The sequence below is a fragment of the Rutidosis leptorrhynchoides genome, chromosome 2, assembly GCF_046630445.1.
Source record: "Rutidosis leptorrhynchoides isolate AG116_Rl617_1_P2 chromosome 2, CSIRO_AGI_Rlap_v1, whole genome shotgun sequence".
NCBI classification, from domain to species: Eukaryota; Viridiplantae; Streptophyta; class Magnoliopsida; order Asterales; family Asteraceae; genus Rutidosis; species Rutidosis leptorrhynchoides.
In genome coordinates, this window is record NC_092334.1 from 53,183,811 (window position 1) to 53,207,888 (window position 24,078).

The window sequence follows — 24,078 nt, forward strand, 5'->3', positions numbered from 1 at the left end:
TTCCCTGTGGACGAACCAGACTTACTAAAAACTACACTACTGTACGATTAGGTACACTGCCTATAAGTGTTGTAGCAAGGTTTAGGTATATCCACTCTATAAATAAATAAATAACTTGTGTAAAATTGTATCGTATTTAATAGTATTTCGTAATAAAAATATAACTATTTCGTATACACCTCTGCGCACATCAACATGCCATATAACAAACAATTCACAACAGCATGACACAATTTCACAAGGTCATATCTATAAAGTCTCACAAAACATAGCAGTCAGTCTATGGGAATAAAATCCCGATAGTGGCAAAGGTAGCTCCAGAAACAATAGTCGTAACTGGGTCCGTCAACTGTCATCTACTTCTATCTTACAAGAATAATCAATCAATAGCAACTAGAAACACTAATTATCACAGTTTATCATTACAACAAACACAAAATTCGACAAAGGCAGGAACACAATCTACAGGTACAATAATAATAATTACAGTAATGTAACAAAAATGTACCTTTATGAATATGAAGACATCTTCTGTATCTATCAACACCTCGATCGCACCCGCACCCTTGACCTGAAATGTCCCGTTCTTATTGATTAAAAACGTTCCATATTAATTTATTTCGTTGCGAGGTTTTGACCTCTATATGAGACGTTTTTCAAAGACTGCATTCATTTTAAAACAAACCATAACCTTTATTTCATCAATAAAGGTTTAAAAAGCTTTACGTAGATTATCAAATAATGATAATCTAAAATATCCTGTTTACACACGACCATTACATAATGGTTTACAATACAAATATGTTACAACAAATTAAGTTTCTTGAATGCAGTTTTTACAAAATATCATACAAGCATGGACTCCAAATCTCGTCCTTATTTAAGTATGCGACAGCGAAAGCTCTTAATAATCACCTGAGAATAAACATGCTTAAAACGTCAACAAAAATGTTGGTGAGTTATAGGTTTAACCTATATATATCAAATCATAATAATAGACCACAAGATTTCATATTTCAATACACATCCCATACATAGAGATAAAAATCATTCATATGGTGAACACCTTATAACCAACATTAACAATATGCATATATAAGAATATCCCCATCATTCCGGGACACCCTTCGGATATGATATAAATTTCGAAGTACTAAAGCATCCGGTACTTTGGATGGAGTTTGTTAGGCCCAATAGATCTATCTTTAGGATTCGCGTCAATTAGGGTGTCTGTTCCCTAATTCTTAGATTACCAGACTTAATAAAAAGGGGCATATTCGATTTCAATAATTCAACCATAGAATGTAGTTTCACGTACTTGTGTCTATTTTGTAAATCATTTATAAAACCTGCATGTATTCTCATCCCAAAAATATTAGATTTTAAAAGTGGGACTATAACTCACTTTCACAGATTTTTACTTCGTCGGGAAGTAAGACTTGACCACTGGTTGATTCACGAACCTATAACAATATATACATATATATCAAAGTATGTTCAAAATATATTTACAACACTTTTAATATATTTTGATGTTTTAAGTTTATTAAGTCAGCTGTCCTTGTTAGTAACCTACAACTAGTTGTCCACAGTTAGATGTACAGAAATAAATCGATAAATATTATCTTGAATCAATCCATGACCCAATGTATACGTATCTCAGTATTGATCACAACTCAAACTATATATATTTTGGAATCAACCTCAACCCAATATAGCTAACTCCAACATTCACATATAGAGTGTCTATGGTTGTTCTGAAATATATATAGATGTGTCGACATGATAGGTCGAAACATTGTATACGTGTCTATGGTATCTCAAGATTACATAATATACAATACAAGTTGATTAAGTTATGGTTGGAATAGGTTTGTTACCAATTTTCACGTAGCTAAAATGAGAAAAATTATCCAATCTTGTTTTACCCATAACTTCTTCATTTTAAATCCGTTTTGAGTGAATCAAATTGCTATGGTTTCATATTAAACTCTATTTTATGAATCTAAACAGAAAAATTATAGGTTTATAGTCGGAAAAATAAGTTACAAGTCGTTTTTGTAAAGGTAGTCATTTCAGTCGAAAGAACGACGTCTAGATGACCATTTTAGAAAACATACTTCCACTTTGAGTTTAACCATAATTTTTGGATATAGTTTCATGTTCATAATAAAAATCATTTTCTCAGAATAACAACTTTTAAATCAAAGGTTATCATAGTTTTTAATTAACTAACCCAAAACAGCCCGCAGTGTTACTACGACGGCGTAAATCCGGTTTTACGGTGTTTTTCGTGTCTCCGGGTTTTAAATCATTAAGTTAGCATATCATATAGATATAGAACATGTTTTTAGTTGATTTTAAAAGTCAATTTAGAAGGATTAACTTTTGTTTGCGAACAAGTTTAGAATTAACTAAACTATGTTCTAGAGATTACAAGTTTAAACCTTCGAATAAGATAGCTTTATATGTATGAATCGAATGATGTTATGAACATCATTACTACCTTAAGTTCCTTGGATAAACCTACTGGAAAAGAGAAAAATGGATCTAGCTTCAACGGATCCTTGGACGGCTCGAAGTTCTTGAAGCAGAATCATGACACGAAAACAAGTTCAAGTAAGATCATCACTTGAAATAAGATTGTTATAGTTATAGAAATTGAACCAAAGTTTGAATATGATTATTACCTTGTATTAGAATGATAACCTACTGTAAGAAACAAAGATTTCTTGAGGTTGGATGATCACCGTACAAGATTGGTAGTGAGCTAGCAAACTTGAAAGTATTCTTGATTTTATGTAACTAGAACTTGTAGAATTTATGAAGAACACTTAGAACTTGAAGATAGAACTTGAGAGAGATCAATTAGATGAAGAAAATTGAAGAATGAAAGTGTTTGTAGGTGTTTTTGGTCGTTGGTGTATGGATTAGATATAATGGATATGTAATTTTGTTTTCATGTAAATAAGTCATGAATGATTACTCATATTTTTGTAATTTTATGAGATATTTCATGCTAGTTGCCAAATGATGGTTCCCACATGTGTTAGGTGACTCACATGGGCTACTAAGAGCTGATCATAGGAGTGTATATACCAATAGTACATACATCTAAAAGCTGTGTATTGTACGAGTACGAATACGGGTGCATACGAGTAGAATTGTTGATGAAACTGAACGAGGATGTAATTGTAAGCATTTTTGTTAAGTAGAAGTATTTTGATAAGTGTATTGAAGTCTTTCAAAAGTGTATAAATACATATTAAAACACTACATGTATATACATTTTAACTGAGTCGTTAAGTCATCGTTAGTCGTTACATGTAAGTGTTGTTTTGAAACCTTTAGGTTAACGATCTTGTTAAATGTTGTTAACCCAATGTTTATAATATCAAATGAGATTTTAAATTATTATATTATCATGATATTATCATGTATGAATATCTCTTAATATGATATATATACATTAAATGTCTTTACAACGATAATCGTTACATATATGTCTCGTTTAAAAATCATTAAGTTAGTAGTCTTGTTTTTACATATGTAGTTCATTGTTAATATACTTAATGATATGTTTACTTATCATAGTATCATGTTAACTATATATATATCCATATATATGTCATCATATAGTTTTTACAAGTTTTAACGTTCGTGAATCACCGGTCAACTTGGGTGGTCAATTGTCTATATGAAACATATTTCAATTAATCAAGTCTTAACAAGTTTGATTGCTTAACATGTTGGAAACATTTAATCATGTAAATATCAATCTCAATTAATATATATAAACATGGAAAAGTTCGGGTCACTATAGTACCTACCTGTTAAATAAATTTCGTCCCGAAATTTTAAGCTGTTGAAGGTGTTGACGAATCTTCTGGAAATACATGCGGGTATTTCTTCTTCATCTGATCTTCACGCTCCCAGGTGAACTCGGGTCCTCTACGAGCATTCCATCGAACCTTAACAATTGGTATCTTGTTTTGCTTAAGTCTTTTAACCTCACAATCCATTATTTCGACGGGTTCTTCGATGAATTGGAGTTTTTCGTTGATTTGGATTTCATCTAACGAAATAGTGAGATCTTCTTTAGCAAAACATTTCTTCAAATTCGAGATGTGGAAAGTGTTATGTATAGCCGCGAGTTGTTGAGGTAACTCAAGACGGTAAGCTACTGGTCCGACACGATCAATAATCTTGAATGGTCCAATATACATTGGATTTAATTTCCCCCGTTTACCAAATCGAACAACGCCTTTCCAAGGTGCAACTTTAAGCATGACCATCTCTCCAATTTCAAATTCTATATCTTTTCTTTTAATGTCGGCGTAGCTCTTTTGTCGACTTTGGGCGGTTTTCAACCGTTGTTGAATTTGGATGATCTTCTCGGTAGTTTCTTGTATAATCTCCGGACCCGTAATCTGTCTATCCCCCACTTTACTCCAACAAATCGGAGACCTGCACTTTCTACCATAAAGTGCTTCAAACGGCGCCATCTCAATGCTTGAATTGTAGCTGTTGTTGTAGGAAAATTCTGCTAACGGTAGATGTCGATCCCAACTGTTTCCGAAATCAATAACACATGCTCGTAGCATGTCTTCAAGCGTTTGTATCGTTCTTTCGCTCTGCCCATCAGTTTGTAGATGATAGGCAGTACTCATGTCTAGACGAGTTCCTAATGCTTGCTGTAATGTCTGCCAGAATCTTGAAATAAATCTGCCATCCTTATCAGAGATAATAGAGATTGGTATTCCATGTCTGGAGACGACTTCCTTCAAATACAGTCGTGCTAACTTCTTCATCTTGTCATCTTCTCTTATTGGCAGGAAGTGTGCTGATTTGGTGAGACGATCAACTATTACCCAAATAGTATCAAAACCACTTGCAGTCCTTGGCAATTTAGTGATGAAATCCATGGTAATGTTTTCCCATTTCCATTCCGGGATTTCGGGTTGTTGAAGTAGACCTGATGGTTTCTGATGCTCAGCTTTGACCTTAGAATACGTCAAACATTCTCCTACGTATTTAGCAACATCGGCTTTCATACCCGGCCACCAAAAATGTTTCTTGAGATCCTTGTACATCTTCCCCGTTCCAGGATGTATTTAGTATCTGGTTTTATGAGCTTCTCTAAGTACCATTTCTCTCATATCTCCAAATTTTGATACCCAAATCCTTTCAGCCCTATACCGGGTTCCGTCTTCCCGAATATTAAGATGCTTCTCCGATCCTTTGGGTATTTCATCCTTTAAATTTCCCTCTTTTAAAACTCCTTGTTGCGCCTCCTTTATTTGAGTAGTAAGGTTATTATGAATCATTATATTCATAGATTTTACTCGAATGGGTTCTCTGTCCTTCCTGCTCAAGGCATCGGCTACCACATTTGCCTTCCCCGGGTGGTAACGAATCTCAAAGTCGTAATCATTCAACAATTCAATCCACCTACGCTGCCTCATATTCAGTTGTTTCTGATTAAATATGTGTTGAAGATTTTTGTGGTCGGTATATATAATACTTTTGACCCCATATAAGTAGTGCCTCCAAGTCTTTAATGCAAAAACAACCGCGCCTAATTCCAAATCATGCGTCGTATAATTTTGTTCGTGAATCTTCAATTGTCTAGACGCATAAGTAATCACCTTCATTCGTTGCATTAATACACAACCAAGACCTTGCTTTGATGCGTCACAATAAATCACAAAATCATCATTCCCTTCAGGCAATGACAATATAGGTGCCGTAGTTAGCTTTTTCTTCAATAACTGAAACGCTTTCTCTTGTTCATCATTCCATTCAAATTTCTTCCCTTTATGCGTTAATGCAGTCAAGGGTTTTGCTATTCTGGAAAAGTCTTGGATGAACCTTCTGTAGTAACCAGCTAGTCCTAAAAACTGGCGTATGTGTTTCGGAGTTTTCGGGGTTTCCCACTTTTCAACAGTTTCTATCTTTGCCGGATCCACCTTAATACCTTCTTTGTTCACTATGTGACCGAGGAATTGAACTTCTTCCAACCAAAATGCACACTTTGAAAATTTAGCGTACAATTATTCCTTCCTCAATACTTCTAAAACCTTTCTCAAATGTTCACCATGTTCTTGGTCATTCTTTGAGTAAATAAGTATGTCATCAATGAAAACAATGACAAACTTGTCAAGGTATGGTCCACACACTCGGTTCATAAGGTCCATGAACATAGCTGGTGCATTAGTTAAACCAAACGGCATGACCATAAACTCATAATGACCGTAACGTGTTTTGAAAGCAGTCTTTGGAATATCATCTTCTTTCACCCGCATTTGATGATACCCGGAACGTAAGTCAATCTTTGAATAAACAGACGAGCCTTGTAGTTGATCAAATAAGTCGTCGATTCTCGGTAGTGGGTAGCGGTTCTTGATGGTAAGTTTGTTCAACTCTCGGTAGTCGATACACAACCTGAATGTACCATCTTTCTTCTTGACAAACAAAACAGGAGCTCCCCACGGTGATGTGCTTGGTCGAATGAAACCACGCTCTAAAAGTTCTTGTAATTGGCTTTGCAGTTCTTTCATCTCGCTAGGTGCGAGTCTGTAAGGAGCACGAGCTATTGGTGCAGCTCCTGGTACAAGATCTATTTGAAATTCAACGGATAGATGTGGGGGTAATCCCGGTAATTCTTTCAGAAATACATCGGGAAATTCTTTTGCGACGGGAACATCATTGATGCTCTTTTCTTCAGTTTGTACTTTCTCGACGTGTGCTAGAACAGCATAGCAACCTTTTCTTATTAGTTTTTGTGCCTTCAAATTACTAATAAGATGTAGCTTTGTGTTGCCCTTTTCTCCGTACACCATTAAGGGTTTTCCTTTTTCTCGTATAATGCGAATTGCATTTTTGTAACAAACGATCTCTGCTTTCACTTCTTTCAACCAGTCCATACCGATTATCACATCAAAACTCCCTAACTCTACTGGTATCAAATCAATCTTAAATGTTTCGCTAACCAGTTTAATTTCTCGATTCCGACATATATTATCTGCTGAAATTAATTTACCATTTGCTAATTCGAGTAAAAATTTACTATCCAAAGGCATCAATGGACAACTTAATTTAGCACAAAAATCTCTACTCATATAGCTTCTATCCGCACCCGAATCAAATAAAACGTAAGCAGATTTATTGTCAATAAGAAACGTACCCGTAACAAGCTCTGGGTCTTCCTGTGCCTCTGCCGCATTAATATTGAAAACTCTTCCGCGGCCTTGTCCATTCGTGTTTTCCTGGTTCGGGCAATTTCTAATAATGTGGCCCAGTTTTCCACATTTATAACAAACTACATTGGCATAACTTGCTCCGACACTACTTGCTCCGCCATTACTCGTTCCGACACCATTTGTTCCTTTCGTTCTATTAACCCCTGGTCCGTAGACCTCACACTTCGCCGCGCTATGACCATTTCTTTTACACTTGTTGCAAAATTTGGTGCAGAACCCCGAGTGATACTTTTCACATCTTTGGCATAGCTGCTTCTGATTGTTGTTGTTGTTGCAGTTATTATTGTTGTTGGGATGATTGTTGTAGTTGCTGTTGTTGTTGTTGTTGTTGTTGTTGTTGGGCAATTTTTTGTAGTTGCAATTGATGTTGCGATTGTTGGGATAATTGTTGCGATTATTGTTGTAATTGCTGTTGTTGTTGTATTGGTGATTCTTATCACCGTTTTCCTCCCACTTTCTTTTGACTTGCTTCACATTGGCCTCTTCAGCAGTCTGTTCTTTAATTCTTTCTTCAATCTGGTTCACTAGTTTGTGAGCCATTCTACATGCCTGTTGTATGGAGGCGGGCTCGTGTGAACTTATATCTTCTTGGATTCTTTCCGGTAATCCTTTCACAAACGCGTCGATCTTCTCTTCCTCATCTTCGAATGCTCCCGGACACAATAGGCACAATTCTGTGAATCGTCTTTCGTACGTGGTAATATCAAATCCTTGGGTTCGTAACCCTCTAAGTTCTGTCTTGAGCTTATTGACCTCGGTTCTGGGACGGTACTTCTCGTTCATCAAGTGCTTGAATGCTGACCACGGTAGTGCGTACGCATCGTCTTGTCCCACTTGCTCTAGATAGGTATTCCACCATGTTAACGCAGAACCTGTGAAGGTATGCGTAGCGTACTTCACTTTGTCCTCTTCAGTACACTTACTTATGGCAAACACCGATTCGACCTTCTCGGTCCACCGTTTCAATCCGATCGGTCCTTCGGTTCCATCAAATTCCAAAGGTTTGCAGGCAGTGAATTCTTTGTAGGTGCATCCAACAAGATTTCCTGTACTGCTAGATCCAAGGTTATTGTTGGTATGTAGCGCAGCCTGTACTGCGGCTATGTTTGAAGCTAGAAAAGTACGGAATTCCTCTTCATTCATATTCACGGTGTGTCGAGTAGTCGGTGCCATTTCCTTCAAAATAGTCAAATGGAACAAGTTAATCATACAGAATATTAAGAGTAGTTAATAGTATTTCGTAGCATAATATGAACTCATTTATAAAAGCTTTTTCTTCATATTAGCGTTTTATAAGTTTAAATTCGGGTAGTACCTACCCGTTAAGTTCATACTTAGTAGCTAATATACAATTCAACTACTATAATTCTATATGAAAAACTGATTATAATAATATTTCGCGTTCAAACTTTTACACAATATTTTACAAACTTACAATACCGCTTAATTTACATATAGCATGAAATATAGCACACAATAAATTTGATACAAGATGGTTGTGAAGATAATTCTAGCTAGTACACAAGTCTTTCAGCAAAGGCAATAAAGACACGTAATTCATACGTCCAGAAACAAGTCATGCATTCTGGTTTTACTAGGATTACTTCCCATCCTTGGTCTTGTGGAACATAACCGTTATGGCCGTTGATAAGACAGCGTGTTGTAACGTCGTCAAAGGGATGAGGGTTACGTAATGTCCAACAGTCCCGTAACAATCTAAAAACCTCATTTCTTACCCCAATTACCGACTCCGTCACTTGTGGGAACGTTTTGTTTAATAGTTGTAGCCCGATGTTCTTGTTCTCACTTTGGTGAGAAGCGAACATTACTAATCCGTAAGCATAACATGCTTCTTTATGTTGCATGTTAGCCGGTTTTTCTAAATCACGAAGTCCAATATTCGAATATATTGAGTCAAAATAATTTCTTAACCCATTGCGTAAAATAGCATTTGGGTTCCCCGCAATATATGCGTCAAAGTAAACACATCGTAACTTATGGATTTCCCAATGTGATATCCCCCATCTTTTGAACGAAAGCCTTTTATAAACAAAGGCATTCTTGGAACGTTCTTCGAATATCTTACAAACTGATCTCGCCTTAAATAGTTGTGCCGAAGAATTCTGACCGACTCTAGACAAGATTTCATTAATCATGTCTCCGGGTAGGTCTCTTAAAATATTGGGTTGTCTATCCATTTTGTGTTTTTATACTGTAAAATAGACAAGAGTTAGATTCATAAAAAAAAATACTTATTAATACAAGCAATTTTTACATATATCATAAAGCATAAGCACACTATATTACATATATTACACCACACGAATACAACTATCTTATTCCGACTCGCTTGTTTCTTCTTCTTCGGTTTTGGTTCGTTTTGCCAAGTTTCTAGGGATATATGATGTTCCCCTAATACTAGCTGTCGTTTTCCACAACGGTTTAGAAAAACCTGGTGGTTTAGAGGTTCCCGGGTCATTGTTACAACTTAAGGACTTCGGGGGTTGACGATACATATAAAGTTCATCGGGGTTGGAATTAGATTTCTCTATTTTTATGCCCTTTCCCTTATTATTTTCTTTTGCCTTTTTAAATTCAGTTGGGGTAATTTCTATAAGATCATCAGAATTCTCGTCGGAATCCGATTCATCGGAGAATTGGTAATCCTCCCAATATTTTGCTTCCTTGGCGGAAACACCATTGACCATAATTAACCTTGGTGGGTTGGTTGAGGATTTTCTTTTACTTAACCGTTTTATTATTTCCCCCACCGGTTCTATTTCTTCATCCGGTTCCGATTCTTCTTCCGGTTCCGATTCTTCTTCCGGTTCCGACTCTTCTTTCGGTTCCTCTTCGGGAACTTGTGAATCAGTCCACGAATCATTCCAATTTACATTTGACTCTTCATTATTATTAGGTGAGTCAATGGAACTTTTTCTAGAGGTAGACATCTATCACATAATATCAAACGCGTTAAGAGATTAATATATCACATAATATTCACATGTTAAAAATATATAGTTTCCAACAAAATTTGTTAAGCAATCATTTTTCAAGTAAACACGGTCGAAGTCCAGACTCACTAATGCATCCTAACAAACTCGATAAGACACACTAATGCAAAATTCTGGTTCTCTAAGACCAACGCTCGGATACCAACTGAAATGTCCCGTTCTTATTGATTAAAAACGTTCCATATTAATTTATTTCGTTGCGAGGTTTTGACCTCTATATGAGACGTTTTTCAAAGACTGCATTCATTTTAAAACAAACCATAACCTTTATTTCATCAATAAAGGTTTAAAAAGCTTTACGTAGATTATCAAATAATGATAATCTAAAATATCCTGTTTACACACGACCATTACATAATGGTTTACAATACAAATATGTAACAACAAATTAAGTTTCTTGAATGCAGTTTTTACAAAATATCATACAAGCATGGACTCCAAATCTCGTCCTTATTTAAGTATGCGACAGCGGAAGCTCTTAATAATCACCTGAGAATAAACATGCTTAAAACGTCAACAAAAATGTTGGTGAGTTATAGGTTTAACCTATATATATCAAATCATAATAATAGACCACAAGATTTCATATTTCAATACACATCCCATACATAGAGATAAAAATCATTCATATGGTGAACACCTGGTAACCGACATTAACAATATGCATATATAAGAATATCCCCATCATTCCGGGACACCCTTCGGATATGATATAAATTTCGAAGTACTAAAGCATCTGGTACTTTGGATGGGGTTTATTAGGCCCAATAGATCTATCTTTAGGATTCGCGTCAATTAGGGTGTCTGTTCCCTAATTCTTAGATTACCAGACTTAATAAAAAGGGGCATATTCGATTTCGATAATTCAACCATAGAATGTAGTTTCACGTACTTGTGTCTATTTTGTAAATCATTTATAAAACCTGCATGTATTCTCATCCCAAAAATATTAGATTTTAAAAGTGAGACTATAACTCACTTTCACAGATTTTTACTTCGTCGGGAAGTAAGACTTGGCCACTGGTTGATTCACGAACCTATAACAATATATACATATATATCAAAGTATGTTCAAAATATATTTACAACACTTTTAATATATTTTGATGTTTTAAGTTTATTAAGTCAGCTGTCCTTGTTAGTAACCTACAACTAGTTGTCCACAGTTAGATGTACAGAAATAAATCAATAAATATTATCTTGAATCAATCCACGACCCAGTGTATACATATCTCAGTATTGATCACAACTCAAACTATATATATTTTGGAATCAACCTCAACCCTGTATAGCTAACTCCAACATTCACATATAGAGTGTCTATGGTTGTTCCGAAATATATATAGATGTGTCGACATGATAGGTCGAAACATTGTATACGTGTCTATGGTATCTCAAGATTACATAATATACAATACAAGTTGATTAAGTTATGGTTGGAATAGATTTGTTACCAATTTTCACGTAGCTAAAATGAGAAAACTTATCCAATCTTGTTTTACCCATAACTTCTTCATTTTAAATCTGTTTTGAGTGAATCAAATTGCTACGGTTTCATATTGAATTCTATTTTATGAATCTAAACAGAAAAAGTATAGGTTTATAGTCGGAAAAATAAGTTACAAGTCGTTTTTGTAAAGGTAGTCATTTCAGTCGAAAGAACGACGTCTAGATGACCATTTTAGAAAACATACTTCCACTTTGAGTTTAACCATAATTTTTGGATATAGTTTCATGTTCATAATAAAAATCATTTTCTCAGAATAACAACTTTTAAATCAAAGTTTATCATAGTTTTTAATTAACTAACCCAAAACAGCCCGCGGTGTTACTACGACGGCGTAAATCCGGTTTTACGGTGTTTTTCGTGTCTCCGGGTTTTAAATCATTAAGTTAGCATATCATATAGATATAGAACATGTATTTAGTTGATTTTAAAAGTCAAGTTAGAAGGATTAACTTTTGTTTGCGAACAAGTTTAGAATTAACTAAACTATGTTCTAGTGATTACAAGTTTAAACCTTCGAATAAGATAGCTTTATATGTATGAATTGAATGATGTTATGAACATCATTACTACCTTAAGTTCCTTGGATAAACCTACTGTAAAAGAGAAAAATGGATCTAGCTTCAACGGATCCTTGGATGACTCGAAGTTCTTGAAGCAGAATCATGACACGAAAACAAGTTCAAGTAAGATCATCACTTGAAATAAGATTGTTATAGTTATAGAAATTGAACCAAAGTTTGAATATGATTATTACCTTGTATTAGAATGATAACCTACTGTAAGAAACAAAGATTTCTTGAGGTTGGATGATCACCTTACAAGATTGGAAGTGAGCTAGCAAACTTGAAAGTATTCTTGATTTTATTTAACTAGAACTTGTAGAATTTATGAAGAACACTTAGAACTTGAAGATAAAACTTGAGAGAGATCAATTAGATGAAGAAAATTGAAGAATGAAAGTGTTTGTAGGTGTTTTTGGTCGTTGGTGTATGGATTAGATATAATGGATATGTAATTTTGTTTTCATGTAAATAAGTCATGAATGATTACTCATATTTTTGTAATTTTATGAGATATTTCATGCTAGTTGCCAAATGATGGTTCCCACATGTTTTAGGTGACTCACATGGGCTGCTAAGAGCTGATTATTGGAGTGTATATACCAATAGTACATACATCTAAAAGATGTGTATTGTACGAGTAAGAATACGGGTGCATACGAGTAGAATTGTTAATGAAACTGAACGAGGTTGTAATTGTAAGCATTTTTGTTAAGTAGAAGTATTTTGATAAGTGTATTGAAGTCTTTCAAAAGTGTATAAATACATATTAAAACACTACATGTATATACATTTTAACTGAGTCGTTAAGTCATCGTTAGTCGTTACATGTAAGTGTTGTTTTGAAACCTTTAGGTTAACGATCTTGTTAAATGTTGTTAACCCAATGTTTATAATATCAAATGAGATTTTAAATTATTATATTATCATGATATTATCATGTATGAATATATCTTAATATGATATATATACATTAAATGTCTTTACAACGTTAATCGTTACATATATGTCTCATTTAAAAATCATTAAGTTAGTAGTCTTATTTTTACATATGTAGTTCATTGTTAATATACTTAATGATATGTTTACTTATCATAGTATCATGTTAACTATATATATATATCCATATATATGTCATCATATAGTTTTTACAAGTTTTAACGTTCGTGAATCACCGGTCAACTTGGGTGGTCAATTGTCTATATGAAACATATTTCAATTAATCAAGTCTTAACAAGTTTGATTGCTTAACATGTTGGAAACATTTAATCATGTAAATATCAATCTCAATTAATATATATAAACATGGAAAAGTTCGGGTCACTACATGACCCTCATCAACTATGCAACTGAATCCTTATCCTTGGAGCCACGTCAACTAATAATCGTCAAATCCTTCATCTAAATTGGCATCAAACACGTCCATCGAAGTTTTGTCAGCAATGAGGGTCAACGGGGCATCGGCAGGATGGCAGGGTGGAATCGATCTTCATACCTGTCTTTTCGCAGCATCTCACACTCAAAAGCTTAGTAGATAATCTGTTAGTTTCTGCCAACCAAGTCGTCAATACCTACTTCATTCACTTAACCCACCCCCAAGATACGTTTGACTCGACACACGGTTTGTGAACATGTCACTTCCGTGTACATACTGCCAAACCTATGCTCTAATACCAAGTTTTAACACTTCAGATTTTTTTTTTAATATAGCGAAAGATCTGTTTATCATATATATATAATATAAAATCCACTTGAATATAATATCCACGTTAATATTTAAAAGTTCGGGTGTTATATTAAACATTAACACAACTTTTAATATAAAGGACATGCCATCAGAGTTTCCGGTTTTGTCAAACATATCTTTCAGCATCCCATCTTCACCCTGAGAACTATCATACAACAATTCGATAACCTGCAGGGAAGATGTGGGGGATTAGCACGAAGCTAAGTGAGTGCAACTAACTACAGGTAATAGTATACAGGAACAGTCATACTAATCATGTCATAAAAACTAACACACAAACATCGCCCAAGTGCCGTCTACAGAGACTATGGCGGCTCGGCCAAACCATTAACCACCAGCTAATCGAACTGAGGCTTACCAGAAGTTCCTCCACCACCGTATGTATATATATAATCCACACGTGACGGAAGCATCATTCACATATATATATATATACACCACGATTGTCTAGGCTACCACATGAGGAACCCAACCCGCATGTTGGTCTCTCCTACCGAGGCTACCACACAATAGGGACGTACTGGGCTCCAACAGACAAGCATCAACTAACATGCAGTCATCACAATGTACTAAATAGCAAGTATATCTAACAAGCATGGCATTCATAATATAGCATGCTACTCTATACTATATACTCCAGTTAGTCCCACTCACCGATACCGGCATCACTCGGTAGTCTAATGTCACCGAGTCCTCTCCTCTTCTATATCACCTGAAAACAATACTCACAAGTTAGCAAATCATATTCCAAATACTAACAATTTCACAATCACAATGTAATACATATACTTCATCATTATACAAATAGGCAGCATAACGACTAGACATGAACACTTAGTCAGAATTTCAACTGCCAAAGACCATCGGTCGATCGTCAGAGACGGTCGGTCGATCGTCACTACACCATCGGTCGATGGACTACTCTATCGGTCGATCGTTAAAATTGCAGCCGATGGTCGAAGGACTCACACCATCGGACGATGGTCTAGTCCGTCGGCCGATCGCCAGACATCATCGGTCGATGGTCTACGACCATCGGCCGAAGGTAGTTCATCTGCAGCAGCAGCTGCCAAAGTGATAGGTTTCACACCAAACTCATCAATTCTTGCTCTAGAGTTCGATTACGGCCTCAAAAATGACCAAATCAAAGACACTAAACATGTAGGAACATAAACCCATAAGATTTGGAGTCAAACAACATCAAATCTAACCATTTTGACCCAAATTACTCACTTTGTAAAAACTTACACAAAAACACAATTTTCTCAAAGATTAGAGCATGAAAGCTTGTGATTCTTACCTTAATAGAATCAGTGGACGATAAGGAACAAGATTATATGCTTAATTCGAGCTCAAGAACAAATTCTGGCAATTAGGGTTTGGTGAGATGTAGATGAACGTACGGGAGTAATATTTGGGGAAGAATCTAGAAAAATGAAGATAATTCTCCCCACCTACACGCTTAAGGGTTAAAAACCCCATACATCACAACACACGGGTATTTATCAGTTATCTAATATCTTTCGTACGTCATTTGGCAAACCATACGAAGTCTAAATTAAATAAACAAACCTGTTCTGTGATCCTTGTCACAAACTGGTCCTAACCACATCATCAATTAATAATAAATATTAAATAAAAATAAAAGCATATAATAACGCAACACAAACTGATCTCAACTAAAACACCAAATAATTATAAACATATAATAATTATTATAATAACATACAAACACACCTAAGGTCAAAAGGGTCTTTTCAGCTAGGCCCGATTACCGGATGTTACACAACTAATGTGAAGAAACCTGAAGTTGATCGTCTATGTCCTTTTTCTCCAGCCCAACTTGCATCCGTATAAACTTTTGCTTCAAGGTGCCCATTATTTTTTAATACAACTCCATTGCCTGTTGTTTTCTTTAAGTATCTGATGATCCTCATTACAGCTTCCATATGGTGAATAAACTGGCTCACAACTCCAACTGCATGTGCTATATCTGGCCGAGTGTGAGCAAGATAGATGAGTTTTCCCACCATCTTTTGGTATTGCCCTTTGTCAGCAAGATCAGCTTCGTCTTCCATATATAACTTTTGGTTTGGAATCATTGGAGTATCAGCTGGTTTGCAATCAATCATACCTGTTTCAACAAGAAAATCAAGAACATACTTCTTTTGACAGATAAATTTTCCCTGTTGGGATCCTAATACCTCAATCCCCCAAAAATACTTATGTCTGCCCAAATCTTTCATTTCAAATTCTTTAAATAAGTTGATTTTTAAGTTAAAAATTTCCTCTTTATCATTTCCTGTTATTATCATATCATCAACATAAATGATTAATCATGTAACTAAATTTCCTTTTCGTTTAAATAAGAGAGTATGATCCGAGTTGCTTTGTTTAAAATCATATTTTTTCCTAAATAGTGTAAATCTCCCAAATCAGGCACGTGGTGATTGTTTTAGTCCATATAAAGCCTTTTTAAGTCGACAAACTTCCCTGTTTTTAAAGTTGTCGGTGAATCCAGGTGGTGCTTATTTATAGACTTCCTCTTTTAATTCGCCATGGAGAAAAGCATTCTTCACATCAAATTGATGAAGTGGCCAATCTTCATTTGCAACGATAGAAAAGAGAACTCTAATGGTATCAATCTTTGCAACTGGTGAGAAGGTTTCTGTAACGACCCGTATTCTTCCATGATTATATATATTTGAGATTGATATTTACATGAATAATTTTTTTCAACATTTTAAGCAATCAAACTTGTTATAACTTGATTAATTGAAACAGATTTTACATAAATGTTTGACCACCCAGTTTGCTCGATGATTCACGAACGTTATAACTTGTAAATGACATGATAATATATATATGGACATACATATATGTTTAACATGATAAGATGATAATTAAGCATCTCATTAAGTACATTAATTAACAATGAACTATATACATAAAATGAGACTACTAACTTAAGAATTTCAAAATGATATATATATATATATATATATATATATATATATATATATATATATATATATATATATATATATATATATATATATATATATATATATATATATATATATATATATAACGATTATCGATGTAATAATGTCTTAATACTTATGTATCGTATTAAGATATAATAATAAACTATGTTAACATGATAAAAGATAATTTAGTATCTCATTAAGTATATTAACAATGGGTTAATTACATAAAACAAGATCGTTAACTTAAGGGTTTTGAAACAACACATACATGTAACGACTAACGACTTAATTAAAATGTATATATATGCATTGTATTAAGATGTATTAATACACTTTTGAAAGACTTCAATACATATATCAAAATACTTATACTTAACAAAGATGGTTGTATTTGTATTCCCATTCATTTTCATCAAGAATTCCACTCGTATTCATTCTGTATTTATACCCGTATAATACCCAGCTTCTAGATGTACATACAATTGGTATATACACTTCAATGATAAGCTCTTAGCAGCCCTAATTTAGTCAACAAACATGTGGGAACCATCATTTGACAACTAGCATGACTTATGTACATGAAAAACAAAACTAGAACTCCTTTTAACCCCACTCACCACTCACATTCACTTTATTTCATTCCAATTTTCTTTCTAATTCTCTCTTAAAATACACACACTCTTCCATGAACTTCTAAACTACTATTTTTCCAGTAAGAAATCATCAAATACAAGCTTTGGTTATAATCCATAATCATCATAAAAAAAACAACTACTCAAGAACACTTCGAAAACCCTTTCAAGTTTGCTAGATTACTTTCAATCTTGCAAATCCATTTCAAGTGATCATACAACCTCAAGAAATCTTTGATATTTATAGTAGATTATCATTCTAATTCAAGGTAATATTCATACTCAAGATTTGATTCGATTTCTATAACTATAACTATCTTAAATCAAGTAGTAATCTTACTTGAACTTGTTTTCGTGTCATGATTCTACTTCAAGAACTTCCAAGCCATCGAAGATCCTTTGAAGCTCAAGATCCTTTCTTGTTATTTCCAGTAGGTTTACCTACTATATTTGAGGTAGTGATGATGTTCATAACATCATTCGATTCATACTTATATAACTATCTTATTCGAAGAATAAAACTTGTTATCACTAGAACATAGTTTAGTTAATTATAAACTTGTTTGCAAACAAAGTTAATCCTTCTAACTTGACTTTTAAAAACAACTTAACACATGTTTTATATCTATATGATATGCTAACTTAATGATTTAAAACTTGAAAACACGAAGAACACCGTAAAACCGGACATACGCCGTCGTAGTAAAACCGGGGGCTGTTTTGGGTTGAATAATTAAAAACTATGATAATCTTTAAATTAAAAGTTGTTATTGTGATGACCCGGGAATTTCCGACCAAATTTAAACATAGTCTTTATTTGATTTCGACACGATAAGCAGAGTCTGTAATGTTGAGTCTCAAAATTTTGGAACCGTTTATATGAATTCAGTTAACCCTTGACTTTTCCCGACGATTCACGAACAAGAAATTGTAAATAGATTTGTGTGTATTAAATATATATGTATATATAAATATAATAATTTTAAATATAATTTTAAATATTACATGTTGTGTTATTAAAAATTGATTATGTAAAAAAAAAATAGGATATTATAATAATAATTATTTAAAACATATCTATATATATATATATATATATATATATATATATATATATAAATAATGTATAATAAATATATATTTTGTAAATTCGAAGTTATGTAGTAAACAATGGTAACGCTCAATTTTTATTCGATTGATATTAAGCAAGTTAAACTCATACTTATATGATTTTAAAATAAACGGTGATTCGAAAATGAGTTCTATAAACTTTAGGCTTACTAAAATTATATTTAGGACCTAGTTATTAAATTTCAACACTTTTTATTTTTTCACCCATAAATGAGAGGGATAGCTGATGTAATTTTTATTTCAATAGTTAATGATCGAATTTTATACGAAAATGATTAAAATAAATAAATATAGTTAATTTAAAAATATGAGATTTTTCTGAAGACTTTTATCCGCTACGGATTAACAATGGAACACGAAATTCAGTCCGCACAAGTTAGATGTCGACGAGGATACTGCCAATTCTTAGGCTGCTATGTAACTTGACACCTTTTAAAAATTTAAAAGTTTTAATATATAAAATTTTAAAGGTTACAGTGTTGTTGTTTTCTTTCTTCATCCCTTCACCATATATTATTATACATGTATAACCCACACCACTTTCCATCACCACAAAGACCAATTGCCATCTTCTTCACAAACCATAAATCGAACACCATGTAAACCACCATTGCTACCATTCGGTTTCTGTTTCTTCATGCAATCAACCACCATTGAAACCACATCTTGCAGCCACCACTCTCTACCACCACGAGTCATCTATAAACCGCCATGATCATCTCTCTCTCCCTCTCCAAATTTTTTTTTCTTCTTTGTGACAACCAAAACCACCACCCTTCCATTGTTGTCGAGCAACCATGATATCATCACCACATGCTGCTATTTCGATTCGTTATAAGCTCAAAACCTGAACACCTTTTTGATCGAATATTCTTACTACTCGTTTTCTGTTTCTGCCGAGGAACAAACCACCACAGTTCGATTTTTCTGCTGCTATATTCGTATTTCCTTGCTCCTGTTTTGCTTCTATGTCGAGACCAATCAGCCACTTTGTTAAACCGCTGCTGCTATTTTTTTTTTGGTGTGTTTCTGTTACAACAACGATGGTGACGATGATGGTTATGGCAAAGTAATGATGATGAGATGAGCGAGAGAGACGAAGAAATGGGTGATGATGAACAGTTGATACGATGATAAAGATAACGAGGTTGACAATAATAATAATCGACGATGAAGATGATATTATGATCGGATGATGAAGATTCGAGTACGCGGTTGATGATGAGATTGTGATAAATAATGATGAAGATCACGAGCACGAACTAAGATGATGATGGTGATGAAGCCGTGATTTTCTTTTTTTTGATTAGGATATAGATGACGATAAGATGATGATGTGATCGAGATGATGATGGAATATGATGGTGATAAATATGAAACGAAGATAATAGGAATGAGATGAATGAAGAGCACGAATTGATTTTTTAATGGTGAATAGATCTGGGTGTTGTTTAGGAAGAAAATAAAAACTGTGTAATTACGGGTTAAATAAATTAAAGTGAGAGTTAAATCAGAAGTGAACTAGTAGAAGAATGGTTTGGTAGCGTGGGTGTTAAACGAGAGGTCATAAGTTCGAAACTAGGCCACAGCAAAACATTTTCCTTTTTATTCACAAGGGAAGCTTGGGCTGGAATTTTATGAAGGCTGCCCTGTTGGGCCGAATTAATTGATGAGCCTGTTGGGCCAGAGTAATCATGAGTTATAAGGTTTTAATTCGATACTAGTAACAGAAAATTTGTAAGTAGAACCGTGGTCAAGGATTTGGGTGTTTAATGAGAGGTCGCGGGTTCGAGCCCGGGCATGGACAGTTTTTCTTTTTGGAGCTTTCTCTAGTGAGGTAGTTATTATTATTACTCTCATTATTATCATCATTATTATTATTATTATTATTATTAATATTATTATTATATGTATCATTATTATTATTATCGTTATTAATACTATTATTATTATTATTATTATTATTATTATTATTATTATTATTATTATTATTATTATTATTATTATTATTATTATTATTATTATTATTAACAATTAACAATATTATTATAACAGATAAATATTTTTATATAAGAGTACATTTACAACTACTATGAGATTACATATGATTATATATATTTATATAAATATTTACACATAACAACATATTGATTTTTACTATAATATTAATCATATATATACATATATATAAATATATAAAACTGTATAAATATTTATTATTTTAAAAATATATATATACAAATTAGATACATAAGGTATATAATTTAAGCCAAATATATAAATCGTTCGATTACGCTTATATATGTGTTAATATTAACATAAATGATATAGGTTCGTGAATCCGAGGCCAACCCTGCATTGTTTAATGTCGTAATATGTATTTTTACTACAAAATACAGTATGGTGAGTTTCATTTGCCTTTTTACCCTTTATATTTTTGGGCTGAGAATACATGCGCAACTTTTATAACTGTTTTACGGAATAAACACAAGTAATCAAAATTACGTTCTATGGTTGAATGATCGAAACTGAATATGCCCCTTTATAGTCTGGTAATCTAAGAATTAGGGAACAGAAACCCTAATTGACGCGAACTCTAAAGATAGATCTATCGGGCCCAACAAGCCCCATCCAAGGTACCGGATGCTTTAGTACTTCGAAATTTATATCATGTCCGAAGGAGGATCCCGGAATGATGGGGATATTCTTTTATACATATTGTGAATGTCGGTTACCAAGTGTTCAATCCATATGAATGATATTTTTGTCTCTATGTATGGGACGTATGCTTATGAGAAATGGAAAGATGAAATCTTGTGGTCTATTAAAATTATGAAATGATTACTTTTGTTAAACTAATGAACTCACCAACCTTTTGGTTGACACTTTAAAACATGTTTATTCTCAGGTATTAAAGAAACCTTCTGCTGTGCCTTTGCTCATTCTAGAGATATTACTTGGAGTCATTCATGACATATTTCAAAAGACGTTGCATTCGAGTCGTTGAGTTCATCAAGATTATTATTAAGTCAATTATAGTTGAATATATTATGAGATGGTATGCATGTCGTCAACTTTCGATGTAATGGAAGATTGTCTTTTCAAAAACGAATGCAATGTTTGTAAAAATGTATCATATAGAGGTCAAGTACCTCGCGATGTAATCAACTGTTATGAATCGTTTATAATCGATATGGACTTCGTCCGGATGGATTAGGACGGGTCCTTTTAGTTGGTATCAGAGCGGTGGTCTTAGCGAACCAGGTCTTGCATTAGTATGTCTAACTGATAGTTGTTAGGATACATTAGTGAGTCTGGACTTCGACCGTGTCAGCATGTCAAAAGTTTTGCTTATCATTTTTTGTCGGAAATCATCTGCTTATCATCCGTAGGAAATTACCTGCTTATCATTCTTAGTCTAGACACGTCTTACTGCCTTTATTGCATAGACAGTGTATAGATAAATTCATATCTTAGCGTATCTGTTATTGTTACCTTTGCTTGATAGCTTCTGTAGATTCCTCCGTAACTTATGGGATTTTAGTATTATATATGTATATGTAAATTATATATTGCAGGGTACTAATCTGCATCCTATAATCTATTTCTTTTCAAAAAATCCTTCATCTGGTCGTACGAGATGAATCCCTCAACCAGTTCGAGTTCCTCTGATTTCGATAGCTATTCCGATAGCTATTCCGACAGCTATTCCGATGTGGAGTTTCACCTAATCTCCGAAAGAAGTGTCACCAGAATGAATCGACCAATCATCCATCCCCAATTCATCGGATGGGTTCATAGATGACTTAACCGATGGAGACCCGAAGAAGGTGATCCCTTCCATCCACCAAATTCACCACTTAGCAAAGAACCTGAAGCACTTACCCGTGAACTTGTTCGTAATACTATTTTCTCTCTCATTTCCAGAGTATCTCGCCACGATTATATTCTATCTAAAATTTTAAACCTTATTTATTCGCTCGTTCCGATCGACAATCAGCCTGGGATAATATAAGAAATCAACGAACTTCGCGCTCGAATAATCAATTTGGAGAATATAGTGCAAAATGTACCAGCTTCAGCAACATCACCGGTACCAACAGTACAATTAATAATAGCACCAGTACCATCAACAATCCATGCTTCAATATCATCATCTGTACTTTGAGTATGATCTTCGTTCGACATGTCGAATATGTAATCTCTAAAATTTTAAAGATTATTTATTCTAGTTCCAACCGAAAAGCAAATGAGTTTAATATTATATTAACTCATTAAATCCATGAATACATCTGAAGAAAATATATATGTATATATGTTTTCATAAAGATTGTAATTAAAAATTCTCTTGTACAAACTGTTAATGGTGAAAATATTTTAACGGGTAGGTAATACCCGAGGACTATTTAAATTTCACATTAATAAGTTACATTGTACGTTCTTCGAATCTGTTTCAACAGTCATATACTATCCTACTTACATCTACCGATATACAAATCCGTTCACCACAGAATAACCATATTCATCCAATTACATATTTGGATTTTGACCAATCAGAATCCAACAAGTGGCATAATGAAGAAATAATGGACACAATAAAAATTGATTAGAAACAGATTAATTAACAATATGAAATTCTATTAAGAATCCACGCTAAAAAAATCCTAGCTAACTGTTCCTAGCTAACTGTTAATTCCGTATTACCATTTAGTTATCGCAATTTATTTATCGCAGTTTATTTATCGCAATTTACATTCTCGCAATTTTATTTATCGTCATTTAATTTCTGTTATTTACTTTACGCACTTTAATTATCGTCATTTAATTTCTGTTATTTATTTTACGCACTTTAAATATCGGGACACGTATACAAGGTTTTGACATATCATATCGACGCATCTATATATATTAATTGGAATCACCATAGACACTCTATATGCAGTAATGATCGAGTTCTCTATACAGGGTTGAGGTTGATTCTCAAATAATATATATACTTTGAGTTGTGATCGAGTCTGAGACATGTACATGGGTCACGATATTTATTAATTAATTCGAATATTATATATTAAACTATATATGAATTACTGGACTGTTACTGTGGACTATCAACTGTGGACTACCAACACTGGACAATTAAAATGAATTAAAATATTGATTATAACATATGAAACTAAACAATTCTTCAAGTTTGCCACTTGATTTCATTTTAAACCCCATTCATATCATCAC